The sequence below is a fragment of the Sturnira hondurensis genome, unplaced genomic scaffold (genome assembly GCF_014824575.4).
Source record: "Sturnira hondurensis isolate 20B ecotype Veracruz unplaced genomic scaffold, ASM1482457v3 Scaffold0010128, whole genome shotgun sequence".
Taxonomy (NCBI): domain Eukaryota; kingdom Metazoa; phylum Chordata; class Mammalia; order Chiroptera; family Phyllostomidae; genus Sturnira; species Sturnira hondurensis.
Genome location: NW_028082759.1, coordinates 24298827 through 24315566, shown reverse-complemented (window position 1 = coordinate 24315566; position 16740 = coordinate 24298827).

Below are 16740 nucleotides of genomic sequence, written 5' to 3'. Positions count from 1 at the left end.
AAATACACGCGATTTGTGGGGAGGCAATGATGAGATGGTGCCCGAATGTGCCGCGTCTGACTGTCCCTGGTTCAGTCCTGCGAAGTCTGTCCCTAGGACAAAGCAAGTTGTCATCCGTGAGCAACGGTCCAAGTTTGTTTATGTCTTTGGGATGTGACAGCTGTCAGGCAAGCCCTCTCTGGAGCAAACTCCCCCGCTTCCCCCTTTCCTCCTCCTCTTGTTCTCACAAGCACATCCCTCCGACCAGAAATTCCTTACACAAATGGGCAGTTATGTGCAGCTTCTTGAAGACCCCAGCAAAGAACAAAGGATAGGTAAAGTGAGAAATCCTAAGACTGAGGTCGGAAGCCCGCATCTTGGTAAGTGCAGAGAAGTGATACGTGCCCAGGACAAAAATCAAACCTCAGAGTCGGTCAGATTCAAAGGGAGGTCTGGCAGGTGCAGGTCAAAGGAGAGGCTCCCAAGCCTTAATGGGGCCTTTCCTTCCATCACAGAGGGGCAAGTTTTTATACAGGTCCCCCCAGCGAATCTCCATAGCAACCTACAGGGGCATTTAACAACTACCTTCTTTGTCAGACAAGGAGACTGAGAGATGAATCGATTTGTCCACGATCACACAGCAACTAAAAGGCAACCTTGGTTAAAACCCACGATGTCTAACTCCATAGTCTTCACTCCACACTATTCTCTATTGCCTCATGTTGAGAGGGAATAAAGTCAGTTAGAGGGAATGGAGCAGGAATGAGCCACTGATTACCCACTTGAAAGCAGAGAGAACTGCTGGGATGGATGGATGGATGGATGGATGATTCATCCATGGATGGATGACTGACAGATAGATAGATAGATGGAGAGACAGACGGATAGGTAATAGATTAGAGTACCAATTTAATGGCATCTGAATTCTACATCTTAATGTACAGGTGAACTTTGCTCACCTCAATGGGTAGAACAATAAAGAAGCCAGCCCACCAGGTCTGCATGTAGTAAATGTGAACACGTCAGTAAGTCAGGGCTGGTGTCTTTCCACTACACTTAAAGCAGGAACAACACAAACTTAGTTTATCATCACCGGCCTATTATAAACTTACCAAGTTAAGTTCTTCATATAATATTTGATCATTCTCTCTGAAGAGTCCATAAAACACTTCATGAGTCTTTGGTGTATGGACAAATGTTTCCTAACTTTGATGGAAACAGACAGGAATCTGCCACAGGAAACTGGGCACAGCAAGTCCCAGTCAATGTTTCCCAGGTGCCACTTTAAAAGAAACCACAGTACACGGAGACCGAAACTGGGAACCTCTCTGTACTGTCATCACCCCCTGAAATTGCACATTTGCCTAGAAATTCAAGGAGAACCACTTAAAATTTGTATCTTAAATACATGGGGACAATGAAGAAATACAGATGTCTTTCAGAGAAATAAACAAATTTGCAAAGTAGCAGAAGCTGCAGGTAAATCGATGCTGTCAATGAGGCTTTCATTCCGAGCAAATGGCTCAATGGAGCTAAAGTGGTTGGTTGTCTGCGGATGAGAGGAAACCAGACGAGGGAACTGGGCCTCCTGTGGTCCAGCGCAGCCCAGCGTGCCTGGAGCTCTGCAGAGAGGAATGACCTGTTGCTGCTTAACCAGGTAACCCTCACTTAAATATCCCGGTCAACACCAAAGCGGCTCAGTTTCCTGCCCTCAGATTCTCTGATCCATAAATTCTCCCCCAGCTAAATTTGCCAAAGTTGATATTAAGTGAGAACTCTGGGTTTGTTTCCTTTTTACATTCCAAACTGCGTGCCTGTCTTTGGATGGTTTGAGGCTTCCTAACCTGCTTGCCTCACACCAAATGCCCCACTGGGGGGCGGAGGCGGGGGGGAATAAAGTGTTTCCACTGGGCAGTTTCTCCCCTTACTCAACCAGAAGTCACATGTGGCGTAGAACTTAGCAGAATTTAGCAGATTCCACATAAGCTTTAAAATGGTATCTCAGATAAAATAATGCAGACCTATTGTGCAAAAGCCAGAATATCCATCATGGGACATAATACAATAGCAATCAGCCCCAGAAACAAGAAAACCCAAAAAACACCACATGATCTCACCTATAAGTGGAACCTAATCAACAAAACAAACAAATAAGCAAAATAGAACCAGAGACATGGAAACGAAGAGTAAATTGACAGTGACCAGAGAGGAGGAAGGAAGGGATATCAGGGGAAAGAAGGGGAAGGGTCAAGTCAAGGGACATGTGCAAAGGACATTGTCCCCCACGGACACGGACAATGAGTGGGAGAGATTTGAATGTGCGTGGGAGAAGGGGTTGGGCAGGGCAGTGGAGAGCAATGGGGTGGGGGAGGTGAAATGGGAACAACTGTAATTGAACAAGAATAAAAAAAATTTTTTAAAGAGAAGACTGCACTGACGTGGTACCGCACTTGAAATGGAAATGAGAATAATAGATAGGATTTACTGAGCACTACTCGGCCAGTCACTCTGCTGAGGACTGGCTGAGTACTATAAGGTACTATAGGTACTATATAGCATATAGTACTATAAGGTACTATATGCTATAGTACTAAGAGGTACTATAGCATATAGTACCTTTTAATCTTCAAAATAATCCTAAAGAAAATATGCTAAAAATACAGGACTGGGTAAAAATGGATTTACAGTTATAATATAAATAATCCAATAGCTCCTATATAATAATATAAAAATAAACTCTGTGTTTCGTGTACTCACAACTGTAATCTTACTTTTGCCCACCCCTGTATTAGCATCTCCAAATTATGAATGAGGAAGCTGAGGCGCAGAGAGCTTGAGAAAATTGTCCCGCGTCACACAGCTCATGTGTGGCAAAGCCCCCACTTGCACTCACATCGTCTGCAGCTAGAGGCCACGCCTGCGCTGTTCTGCGGTCTCTCAACCTTCGCAGAAAAACCAAGGATGTTGCTTAGAGAAAATTCACCTAATAGCCACCAACGAGGTAACAGAAAGCAGGGAAAGGTCAAATACTACTTCAAAGTTAGCTGACAAGCAGCACTGTCATTGAAGGAAAGAAAGGGAGTTGGGACGATGCTGAGTTTAAGTTTCAGCAGAAAGACCAGGTAGAGAGATCAAAGAAACCCTCGAAAGTATAGGTGAAGAACTCAGAGGGACAGACCTCGAGTAGACACTTGGGAGTCAGCTTCACAGAGATGATGTTTAGAAAATTAGCAGCAGACAAGATGCTCAAGGAATGTAAAGGACAAAGAGAAGTGGTCAGAACAGTGAGTGCTTCTTTTTAGTTGGCGAAAATAATGGGAGGGAACTAGGCCAGGCTGTGCTCAAAGGGAAAAAAAATCAGGAAGCAAGGGCCACACCCCACAGTACAGGCAAAGGAGAGCTGAGATTAGTCCACTGTGTTTGATACTTAAAAGGCACACCAAGAGCTTCAAGACAGCAGCTTCATTTTAGTGGTAAATGTTTTTTAGAAACAATTTGGGTCAAAGTACCTAAAAGTAGATGTGGGTGTTACCTGTTAAATTTGATGAAATTGGAATGTAAGTTTTGATTCAGTCCAAAAAAAACGAGTTTCCTAAAAGAACTACTCATGCAGAAGTTAGATAACCAACTAACCTGGGTTTTGTGCAAGGGATCCCCTCGTCGAAGGGAAGGCCGATCTGTTCCACTTAACAACCTCAAATCCTACCGGTGTTGTAATTTCAGGACGAAGACGGCTGCTCTGAACTAGAAGAGGGAAGTTTCTTTTCCAGCCTATAACAGTATCTTATCCTTTTAACATGATTGTTATAGAAAGAAAGGATTTTACAAACAAGAGTGTCCAATGAAATAATTAAGTTTTTGTTTTGTTCATTTTGCTAGTTAATAAGCCAAAAGCAAAGGCGTTGCCAGAAATTCTTCCAGGCCGAATGACAGGTACAGAAAGTTTTCTGTAAGACCCTCTGAGCCAACTAGTATATAATGAAGCTCTGACGCATATGGTAGCAGTCGGTCTCATTTGGCAGCCTCACTCAATGCACTGTGGGAAGAATCACAAGGTCTGACCATATTACAGATTAAAGATTGCTCTTAAAACTTGCTCGAAGAAATAATTTGAATGACTCATTTTCTGGATAGTAAATGCTTAAACACTGGAAAGAGTTAGAAATATCATTCATCAGCTTTTTTTTTTAGGGATTCAAGCCTGGGGTTCAATTGTAGTCACTTGGAAGCACTATGATGTCTAATCATTAATTTTGTCCATATTGTTTTTTTTTTCTGTAGGCTTTATATATTCCTGCAAGCAAAGCAAAGGAATAAGAAAGGAACTAGTGACTCAGTCTTTTTCTGGCCTGTCTGTGGGAGTGGCCATCACACACTGGTACACAGTGTGTCCCAGACACACTCAGTCTGTCCCGGACTAGGAGATACGTCCGCTGTGTGAGTAAAACAGGGTGGCTTCCTCACACGTACCCCCCAAAATGCACCTTTCCTTGAATTTCCTATATCATTATCAAGTACTCCATTTGTTTACTTGAGAGTAGTTTAGAAAACATAATCCTTAACCTCTAACATTCTAAGTATCTGTCATTCACACGAAGCAGCCTTGGCACAAAGGCTACATTGACTATCCATTCCCGACTCCATTCTTTTTCTCCTGATTCCCCCCTCCATTGCTCTCTTCTCTCTTCCTTCACTGACCTTGAATGTCTCTGTCCTATTGTGAGTAAATCACCTACACACTCCATTTTCACTGGTATCCTTTTACCAGTCCCTCTCCCTAGCCTTATAACACCACATACTAGAAATCTCCGTTAGCATTCGTCTTAACACTGCGCCCAACAGGACGGTCGGAGAGGAAGGTTTCCCACGATCTGTAGCCTTCCTCACTCAGCAACCACCACGTTTGACAGTTACCTAATGAATCTCTAGCATACATTTGGCCGGAACTTCTTTATTTCCCCAGTTGTCTTTCCATCTCCGACTTTCGCTACCCCTACTTGGCTTTTCCCTAAGTATTACGTACCAGACCTCTGATTTCATGCGTTATCCTGTAGCAATGTCCTATTTTCAACCTGCATTTTCATTAGAAGCCTTTCATAACCAAGTAAACTCTCTCATTCCTATCCCAGATTCCAGGTCTTCACATCCGACTGCCCTGGAAACCTACCATTTTCTCCTCCAACCAACACCTTCTTCTTCTCTATCTCTGTCCATTTGCTCCAGAGTAACCCAAGGTGGATGCCTGATTTCTCCCACTCTAACCGCCCATCGGGTCCCCTGACCCATTCTTACTAATGTCACTTGTATCTGTTCCTCCTTTTTTGTCTCTGAAACACTTCTGTAGTTTCAGTTAATGCTACTGCTTCCTGTTCGGGGTCCCCTCTCCTAGGTCATTGCAGATTCTCTCAGTGTTACACATCAGTGCCAGATGAACAGTGGCCTGCCCAGTAAGGGGATGGCTGTCTGCTGCCTGCTGAATCCTTTCAAAAACCCTATAGCTGAGCACTGAAGGCCCCACATACCATACATACATCTACCTACCAAGTCCCATATCCAACCACTAAACAAATATGCCTTGAGTTCATGCTTAAAGATCTTCAACCACTTCCCACTGCCTAAAGAGCTCAATCCTGGGGCGGGGCTGTGAGTACTACTGCTTTCCCACTCATCTCATCTTCTAAACACTCCAGGGCTTTTAGCATACCCCAATCCTCCTCACTGAAGTAGTATTCTTTTCACGATTGGAAATTTTAAGACAGCTCAATCTCTTCCTCTCCTTCAGTTTGACTCAGCAGACATTTTTCTCTGCTCCTCCTTTAAGCTTCACAAAAGTAGCTCTGTGTGTGGTGACCCCTGTTTATTCAGTGCAATGACCAGTAAGTCTGCCAATTCTGAGCCTTAGTCACAGGACAATCACTATGGCCACACATCCAAGTCTTTTCTCCCAGATGAGTTTTAAAATTAAGTTGATATTTACTTCTGATGCCCCCATTGTATCACTCAATGATACAGTAGGTTATCACTTGTTTATAGCTCACACTAAAAGAATAAGAGTGCCAATTACAGCCCCTGCGAGGTTGAGGACACTGCATGTTCCCTATCATGCCCACTGCTGGCTGGCATCATCCCCCACTCCCTACATGCACCCTGCACAGGTGCCCAGCAACCTGCAACTTCCCAGGTGTGCCTTCTTGTTCTCACCACAAGCACTACTAACCTACCATTTCCCCATGTTTGTGGAGCCCTCTCAAACTCCTGCTCTTTATTTTTTTAAAGAGAACTGGATTTTTTTAAACATTTTTGATACTTTTTTTTAGATTTTTTTATTTATTTATCTTTAGAGGGGAAGGGAAGGAGAGAAGGAGAGAAATATCAATGTATGGTTGCCTCTCGTGAGTCCCCTGCTGGGAACTAGCCTGCAACCCAGGCATGTGGTCTGACTGGGAATCGAACCGCGATCAGGTGGTTCGTTCGCAGGCCCGAGCTCAATCCACTGAGCTACACCAGTCAGGTCCTGCTTTTTATTTAAAAGCTTAAAGGCAATCTGGATGTTATTCCTCTTAAAAAGCATCCTTAATATTTCCAGGGAACAAATCTAATGTTGGTCCAGGTGAACCCTAAAGAAAGGCCTAGAGTCTTATAAAGTGTGCATATCATATCTTAGCACATCTAATCCCACAGAAGTGGTTCAAAGTCCACTGAAAAATCATCATCTACAACTTTGCACTTATATCCTATAGATTCAATATGCCTAGAATTTCCCTCAAAAAGTAGATTGATGAGGAAGTAAAACAGTTAAAAGCTAAAACAGGATTTAGATTTAACTAGATGTTTTCAGCTAGGGAATACAGAGGTACCTGAATACCAGACCATAGCTGTCCCTCCCCATACGGCTAAGGAAGCAGACCACAGGAAATATTGGCAAAGGAAAAAGAGAAAAAATACCTTGATTAATAACTGAGCATTGAACCCCAAAGTCAAGTGAAGACTACACTAGTAAGGTAGAATTTGCTGTATAGTAGTAAAAAGTACCCTAGACACCTCAGAGGGCTCTGAGTCCAGACCGTAACCTGAGGTCTGATCTCCCTTTAGCAAGCCAAATAGAGAAAGAGACAAAAAAAGTGCTAAATCTGGAAAAGGCCCTGAGTTTTGTGAAAACCAGGCTTGAGACCCACGTGGGAAGCTGTTTGTCTAGAGTTGGTCCTGTAGGCTTTGAAACTGGATGAAATCAGCCAGTGAGTGAGAGACTGAGGAAAGAAAAGAACAGGCCTGAGCCCTGAGGAGATGAGGAAGCACCACCTAGGCCTAGAGGGGTGTCCAGAAGGAGCAAATAGAAAGTATACACTATGCTCAAAGCCAAAAGGAAAAGGAAAACATACTTCAAGAGCACACACATGATTATCCAAAGTCTAGTATTGGGTCCAATAAGATGAGGCTGTGGAAAGCCCACTGGGCTGAGCAACATGGAGGCCGTCCAGGACTTTGGATACTAGTGGTACTGTAGAAGTCACAGCCCTACCCCTGAGGAGCTTCAGGACTGTGGGCAGTCTTTCACTTTTGGTGTCTCAAAGCCTTGGTCTGAAGATGATGATGAAGATGATAATTCCTAATTCAAAATGTTGTTATGCAAATTCAATGAGATGACATATGTTAAATGCTCAATAAACAAGCTCATCACAAACTTGCAAATCTTAGCTGGTGGTGAGTCATGGAAGAGCAAGCAGAGGCCAAAGGCGAACCAGTACCCCTTGCTCTCATTTCCCACACGCACCACACGGGTACGATGAGATATTCCACGGCTGTTTCCCCACACACTCACTAGTCTTCAGTGTCCCAGCTCCTTGGTCCTCTTCCCCTCCCTAAATCTTCAGTTATTCTCTCCAACACAGATCTTCACTTGCAAAATGAAAGTCACAGTGTTTCCATGAGGCAAAGCAATGTAACGTTTTCTAAGTGGCTCCCATTGCTTTTTAAGCAAATATATTTTGATAAAAGAAATGAGGAAGCTAAATATCTCCTTTTCATCTGAAACTCAAACCCCAAGGTCATACTACTATCCAAGCACTTTTCAGTTACTGCTAAACACATATGCACAGAGTAAATATGCATATTAACAGCAAAATACCTAGCTTCCAAAGTTATTATACCTAATAAAGCTGTGTGCTGAAATGCTCCTATCTGCCCACAATATGTCTATGGTAGAAAGCTGGTGACCTAATCTAAGAAAAGAAAAAGTCTTAATTCCCATTTGACATTCTTCATAGTAGTAATCCCTGTGCTGACAGGTGGCTGGTAATTTCAAAAGTAATTATGTAGATACTATCTGCAGATGTTTGGGAATTTATTACAAATTCTTGCAAATGGGTGCCATAGGAATATGTGGGAAATGATGGCTAATATAACTTTTATTATAAAGAGACACATTCTCCTTAGGAACATCTGGAAGACCTTGAGTGTGAAAGAATAAGAGGTGGGTAATAGAGACCATGCAGAGAACCTTGGCATTTCCTACATACACACGGCTTCATGATGTCAGCAAGACATGGATTTGGTACAAGGATTCTAAGTGTTCACCCTATATCACCTCCCTCTTGGGTTCAACTTCAGAACAAAACCCAGATGGATAATTCCTCCCTTTCTTTTCCAACAAAAGGAACAAACTAGGACAATATATCAAGTTTATAACAGTTAACAAAGTCAAGGGGTGTCTGTGGGTATATTTTGTTTCTACAAGTGTTCTTTAAATGAAATGTTCTGCATGCAACTGGAATGTAACTGATAGTTATTCGACTTCTCCAACAATGACAGTCTCAAAAAGGGACAAGTATTATTTGTCAGCAGCTGTATTTTACTAAACAAATTAAAATAATGCCTATTTGCACAAGGACCTCAGGGCCTCGTTCAATGGCAGCTTCCCACTAGTTCTAATTTGACTTGCCATTATTTCTTAAATTATGAAATGTATCAACAGAACCCATCCCTGCTGCAGTTAAATCTTTCACTCTGAATGCTAACATGAGCCACGTAAGCTGTGTGGACCAACGCACTATGTGCAGAACTTGTTCTCCACTTGGTTCAATAGTAGATGAACTATCCTTCATCTACTATTGTAGACTAACACAGATTTGTCTATAAAAATGCCCTGCAGTCTATAACTATGAATTGTGTATCTTAAATAAAATATTTAAACATTTATTCTTTACATTATAGCTCTAAATTCTACTTAAAGTAATCATGGCCCTTGCTAACAATTTCAAGTCAAAAATTACTAACTCAAATAATTTGATGACTCATAGTGGCCAACTCTGTTTTAGAGATATTAAGTATTATAAATTACATTTGTATATAATTTTGGGAAGCTCTTTTACACGCCTCTTATTGCTTAGGTTTCAATACAAGCCAGTGACACAAGCTGGACTGATTACTCTGGTTTTATCATCCATGAAACTGCAGCTCAGGAGAATGAAACAGCTGTTTGGATTAGATGCCCAGTACACACAAATCAGGATACACGGACTGAGATCTTCTGGTTCCTAGGAGATCGCTTTCGACTATTCATAAAGCTTTTGCAATAAAAAAGAGTTCACATTTTAACAGACAGACTTTGCCTTTAAAATGTTCTGCTCTTTTCACCATGGGTCATATTGGTTTCTGTCTTAAAGAATTAACCTTACTTGAAGAGAGGTGTGCCTTTGCCCTCTTCAACTGGGAAGGGAGCTCTAGGAAGATGTCTTTGTTCACTTGGGGCTTTGCCACCTGGGAGTCTAACAATGTGAATGACAACGAGGGCTTTGGGCCATGTAGACACCACGCTGCCCCTGGGAGGAATACAGACTAGCAGTCAGCCATGTGGGCAGTCAATAATGGAGCCTCAATAAAACTCTGGGCGCTGAGGCTCAGATGAGTTTTGCTGACCAGCAATATTCTGCATGTGTAATCACACATCTTTGCTGGAAAAGTAATGCTGCCCAGGACTCCACAGGGAGAGGGCAATGGGAACCCCTGTGTCTGGAATATTCCTAGACTCATCCCCTGCACTCCTTCCCTCGGCAGATTTTAATTCATATCCTTCCTCTGTAGTAAACCAAAACTGTTGAGTATAACAGCTTTCGGTGGGTTCTGTCAGGCCTAGAAAATTATTGAACCTGAAGGAGGTCTTGGGAACGCCCATACTTGCAACTGTTGTCAGAAGTGAGAGACTCTTGTAGACTGCAATCTCTACCTTTGCATCTGGCTAACTTCTCACTTCATATGAATGTAATACGTCTTCAGAGGCTTAACTGGTTAGTCCTTACCTTGAAAAGAAACCCATTTTAATCTCATCAGGAAAATGGCACTTATTATAAAGACAACTTTGTGAGACTTACCAAGACTTTAATTATAGCAGTATGGAAAAGAATCATTTAGATGTAACATATAGTGTTTTCTCTTTCAACAGTAGTCAGCTTTGCTACAATAGAAGAAACTCCAACTATTATATAATGCCCAGTGTATAATAGCTCTTCTCTCTGTACTACTAAATAAAGGCAACAAAGCCATGTGTCATTTCTACATGCCAAAGCACTGAATTGATTTTTTTCTTTGGAAAAATTTGGCAGCACAAGTCAAAAAATTAGTAAAAGAATATCTTGTGCTAAGCCCCTAGAAATTCTGAAAAAAAAACAAGAATCTGATATATGTAACAAATCCAGCTTAGAAAGTGCATAAATCAGTTCATAAAGTTTTACACATTACTTGAGCACAAAACTACATGACCAATCTGTGTGGCACGTGCTCCCAAAGTGATCAACTGTGTCTTTGATATCACTTAAAGCAAACACAAAAGGACCAAGCAGGAGACACTCCTTGACTGAAAAGGGAAGGCTGACATCAGTGGCATTTGTACCCCTTATTGTATTCAGGTTCAAGTCAACCTGCTAGGAACACAGCAAAGGGTACATGATTTTATATTCATGAGCACAGGTGTCTCTCTGTACAGGCGTTTTGCCTTATAGGCTCATGAATCTGTGAGAAACAACAGACTTTATGAAGATTTTCCATGGGAAACTGTTCATGAACCTCAGTAAGACCCAGTTACCATTTCATCAGCAGCACACTGAGTTTCGTTGCAAGGCCAAGGTTAGCGACTTCCTATTGGAAATGCAGATGAAGACACTGGTTCAAAAGACCTTCATGTCTGTGATTAGAAAATCATTTCTCCCAAATTCTTTCTTCACAAGCTTTTCATCCGCTGCTCTCCTCGTTTCCATTTTTTCCCCCACGTAGCAAATCCCTGTTCTTTGTACAAGACTCAGGTCAAATATCACAGCCTCTCAGAAGTTTTCCTGACAAAACCTGCCTCACTCCTGAGGTCACCACAACACCCTCAGCACCTCGGTCCCTCAGCACTTACCCCTCCATGTTGCAGGTCTCTGTGGCACTTTTTCAATGTTTGCATCTGTAGCATTTAGCAGGGCCACATGGTAGGTGTTTGATCAATACTTATGAAATCAATAGATAGATAGATGAAAAAAAAGAAAAGTACCCCTCTGACTAGGTTAGTTATATTTACAATTATACTCAGAAAACACTGATAACCATAAACATGAATATGAATTACAAAAACCTTCATGAATCCAAATAAGAAGGAAATATAATTCCAAGTAATTTCTACTGTGGTAGTATCAAATAGAGTATTAGATTCCTACTCATAATAGCACAAAACTGACATATAACAAAGACATTTTTATTCTATCCTCAAGTTGTTCAATATCCATCATCCTTTGAATAGTCCTATTGTAATCTAAATGGTATATCTGACTTAATCGCCTGAAAACAATACGGCCAGCATATGAGCCAAAAAAAAAAGAGGGTAAACTATTCGATGGGAATAGTCATCTCACACTGGAATTCTTGCCAAACTCAAGAATTGGATTCTTAGGCTCTGTGACTGTAGAAACCACATCAAAAACACAGTCCTGGTTCACAGCCTTCGTTGTTGAAAGAGGAGGCTAGAAAACAAGGAGGCAAAATGCATACAAATATTTACAAAGCGAGTTAAGCCTCCTTTGTTTTACAGATAAAGAAACTGAAATCCAGAGACACTAAATGGCCTAAGGAAGATCACCCTCCATGTTGACTCCGGTTCACATTAAAGAAAGGCAACCAGCTTAACTTGAAAGGTCCATTTAGGTAACATTTTTATCCTGCTCTCTCCCATCAGAACTACCTATTTATAGTGGATGTTCAGAAAAGGCCTCTCTAAACAAAGGTGATATTAAAATAGAGAACTGAAAGACAAGGAGAGAGTCATGTGGCTACTGGAACACGCAAATGCACTGCCCTGCAGCTGTAGTGTGATTGGCCTGTCCAGGAAAACTGGAGGAGGCGGTGCCAGAGGATGCTGGTGAGTTGGACAAAGTAGCAAATGGTTCCTGGGGTCATGTGACCCTGTAGGCCACAGCCAGGAGTTATATCTTACTTTGTGACAGGACACCACGGCACTGCCACGTGAATTTAAAAATATGATTCTGGCCCCAGTGAGGGTGGACTTCACATTAGAGAGGAAAAATCCGTGAAAGTAGCTAGGGATGACTCTAACGATATGGTTTTGAGACATGGTGACTTAATCCACAGTAGGTGCTTTCCAACCTTGGGTTCATGTAAAGACCTTCTAAACAATACCAATGCTCAGTCTAAACCCAGAGCAAGTGATAAAAATACTTGGGGGCAGGGCCAAGCATTGGCAATTTTGAATCTCCCCACATGATTTCAAAGTGCAGCCAAGGTTGAGAACTACTGTCTGAGGTAGCAACCACAAAAGTTACAAAAGTGACTGGACCCTAACTACAGTTAACCACTTGGAGCCTATTTCTGAGATAAGGATGCACACTCAGAAATACATTATTCACTCATCTCCTTGGTTAACAAGGACACTGAGGCAATAAGGGGCCAGAGGTCGGCCCCAGGGCACATTTAAGGGAGCAAGGAGCCCAGACAGAACTAGTCTGGTGCTCTCTCACGGTACTAGGTTGCTTTCAAGGGTCTCGCTGAGCCTCTGAAGCGGGGCTAGTTCTCATACGAGCAAGTCAAAATTTCCATTGCATGTGAAAGATGGCTTCGGGTTCACGGTACCACCAAAACAAGGAGCACAGGGTGGGGGGCAGGGGGTTTGTTGTGGTGTTGGTTTGATTTTTTGATACCTGGGGTCTTGAGAAATTAATTTAAATTATACAGCCCTAGATTTTAAAAATTCATGTTAGTTATGTTTTCTGTTTCCTTCAGCTCATGTACATTAAACACTGACATATTTGAATATTCTGTAAGATATAATGTATTTGTATATAAATCATTTCTAGTGGTGATAGTTGAGAGAGTAGAAATATGTTTGTTAAAGCCTTGATGAATATAGATGCAAAAATTCTCAGCGAGATAGTAGCAAACCAACTGCAAGAGTATATTAAAAGAATTAAACACCATGATCAAGACAAGGACAATACAAGAAAAGAAAATTATAAGCCAATATCCCCAATGAACACAGAGGCAAAAACCCTCAACAAAATATCAGCAATTCGAATTCAACAACACATTAAAAGGATCATACACCATGATCAAATGGGATTTTTTTCCTGGGATGCTGAGCCCTGGGACTAGGCTCAGTGACTGCTCACAGGCTGGTTAAGAATGGTTTCCTTGAGTCCTGTGGGTCTCCTGGGCACAGCCCCACTGGTTTTCAAGGGAGGTGTTCTGGAGGCCCAGCACCCAGAGAGAGTATTAAAACTGGGGACACTGAATGTGAGATCCAAACATTTTGCTCTTTAGGGAGAAGCTAGGAATTGTGGGTTCCCTCCCGATCATATGCTCCTGTGTCAGTGGTGGGATTTTTCAGCCTTTCCTACCCCATCTTGATGTGGGTATTTTCACATTTGTCTAAAGCGTAGCAGTCGCTTAGCTAGTTTCTGGATCTTTTCCAGAGAAAATTGCTTTGTGTGTAACTCTGCATTTGTGGGGGGGAGGGAAGCCCACAAGCCTCCGATGTCACCCTCTTACCAAACCATATGGGATTGTATTTTTAAAACTCAAAAGCAAAATAGTCACTCTTTACTATGGAAGTCTTTCCTAGCCTTGATGAACTGATGGTTGATCTTTCCCTATGAGGCAATGGAAGGAGACAGCCCATTTGTCTGAGATTGACTGGTGGTTCAACCAAGTGCGCTTTTTAATTCAAAGAGAAAATCACTGTCACATTATTTCTCCCAAGCCAACAACCGGGAAAGAAAACCATCGTAGAATCTGAAATAACTGCAGAGTATGACTGCTATATTCCAAGATTCTGGACCAGGACTAGGCAACTTTTTCCCTGCAAAGAGTCAGATAGCTAATATCTGGGGCTTTAAAATCTATACCATCCCTGTTTTAACAAACTACCCAACTGCATCATTGCAGTGTGACAGCAGGTAGGAAGAGTATCTAAAGTCATGCGCAGGGCTGTACCCCAATGAAACTCGGTTACAGAAATGGGCAGTGGGACAAATCTGGCCCAAGATGTTTAGTTTGCTGACCATTGTGCTAGACAGTGCCTAGGACACTGGAGACGCTCAACAAATACTAAGTGAACTTGCATAGTCTGCTCGGGCTTCCATAACAGACACCACAGACTAGGGGGCTTCCACAAAGGAAATGTGTTTTCTCACATGTCTAGAGGCTACAAGCCCGAAATCAATGGTCAGGCCAATTCAGCTTCTGGTGAGGGCTCTCCTCCTGCCTTGCAGGTAGCTACCTTCTCACGTGGCTTCTCAGAGAGCAGACAGAGAACTTTGGTGTTGCTTCCTCTTCTTGTAAAGGCATCAGTCCTATTGATTAGGGGCCCACACATATAACCTTTGTTACCTCCTCATAGGCCCTATCTGCAAATATAGTCACTTTGGAGGTTCAGGCTTCAGCATATGAACCTGGGGGAGGGGCACAAATCAACCCATAGTATTTCATACCTAGCCCCCCAAAATTCATGTCCTTGTCCTATGCAAAATACATTAATTTTACCCTAACAGCCCCAGAAGGCTTAACTCATTCCAGCATCAACTCTAAAGTGCAAAGTCTCATCTAAATCAGACATGGATGAGACTGGAAGTATAATTCATCCCAAGTCAAAATACTTCTCTAAAATTCTTGTGAAACCAGACAAAATGGCTGCTTCCAAAATAGAGTAGTGTGACAGGCAAAGGATAGATATTCTCATTCAAAAAGGGAGAAATCAAAAGAAGGAAGAGATGATGGGTCCCAATCAAGCCCAAAACCCAGCAAGGCAAATCCCATTAGATGTTAAGACTTGAGAATAATCCTCTTTGGTTCAAAGCTCTGCCCCCCAGGCCCACGGGGGTGAACACAGCAAACCCACAGCTCTGCAGGGAAGCTCTGCTCCCTGACGCACTGAGCCAGACATCCTGGTCTGCAGACACCAAAGAGAAACAAAGGAGGAACCTGCCCTGCCTCTTGGTCATGCGGTAGACGGGCCGCTCTGATGAGCTCCGAGTCACCTTCAGGGCCACTATTCCCTTTTCCTGAATGCTGGTCTGCAGCAAATGGCTCTATCTTCCTATCTGTCATGTAGAATAGGAGTCCTCTGCCCTTCATTGTGCCCCATCTCCATCCCCTTTCAAAGCAGATTGGAAGGGTTTCTGGTGTATACTCCCACAAACTATGCCAAATGACAGCCAGGCCACACCCTTGGTATTCTCTTCTGAACATGCCTGGATTGTTTGCAATGTGGACTTGAGTTGAGGATTTTCCAAATCTTTGAATCTGATCCTTTTAATTTAACAATTCCTTCAACTCCTCTCTCCCCTCTTGTAGTTCACTGTACAAGCAGGCAGAAGGACCCGGACTATACCTTCAACACTTTGCTTCGAAATGCTCTCAACTGACTATGCAATTCCATGGCTCGTGAGTTCCACCTTCCGTGACATACTAGTACACAGTTCAGCCAAGGTGTCTGCCACTTTACAACCAAGACTGCCTTTCCTCCGATTAAGTGCCAATAGCCTGCTCCTCATTTCTGAGACTTCACCAGGACGACCTCTAACAGCCATGTATCTACCCACATTCTGTTCACAACCAGGAGGCTGAGTCCCAAGTCGAGGCTGCAGCCAATGCTGTTTCTGGTGAGCTTTGTCTGCCTGCCTCACAGCTGGCTGCCTTCTCTCCGGGTGCTCACTCTGCAGGGCTTTCCTCCGCATGCACAGAGGGAGAGCTCCAGTTCCTCCTCTTCTTGTTATAAAGACACCAGCTCTGCTGGATTAGACCCAACCCTTAGGACCTCATTAATAATTCATCGCCTCCTCACAGGTGATTCTAAAATTTTTAGGAGACACAATTCAGTCTATAGCAGAACTGAATCTCAGAACCAGAAATCTGCTTTAATTACGGCTTTCTTGCTCCTAATTTATATTTTCAGAGCACTTTATAGTCTGCAAGTCTTTTTTCCTGGGCCTTATCACACTTTACACGGTGCATTTGAAGACTTGGACCCTAAAAAAGAGAAAACTGTCCAGAACACTGTAACAAAGAAACGTCTCCCAACCTACTCTCCTCAGGGGCTTCGCTTTGGAATACAAGCATGAATAGGATAAAGAGCTGATTTATCTGATGGATTACTTTATCTGTCTGTCCCTCGCAACTGCTTCATTATGGTGTCTTAAACTTGTCAAAGAAAAGCCTAATACATAGCAGCAAGCACATTCTTGGCTGACAGTGAGGTAAAGTTTGACTCCACAGGTCTTGCTA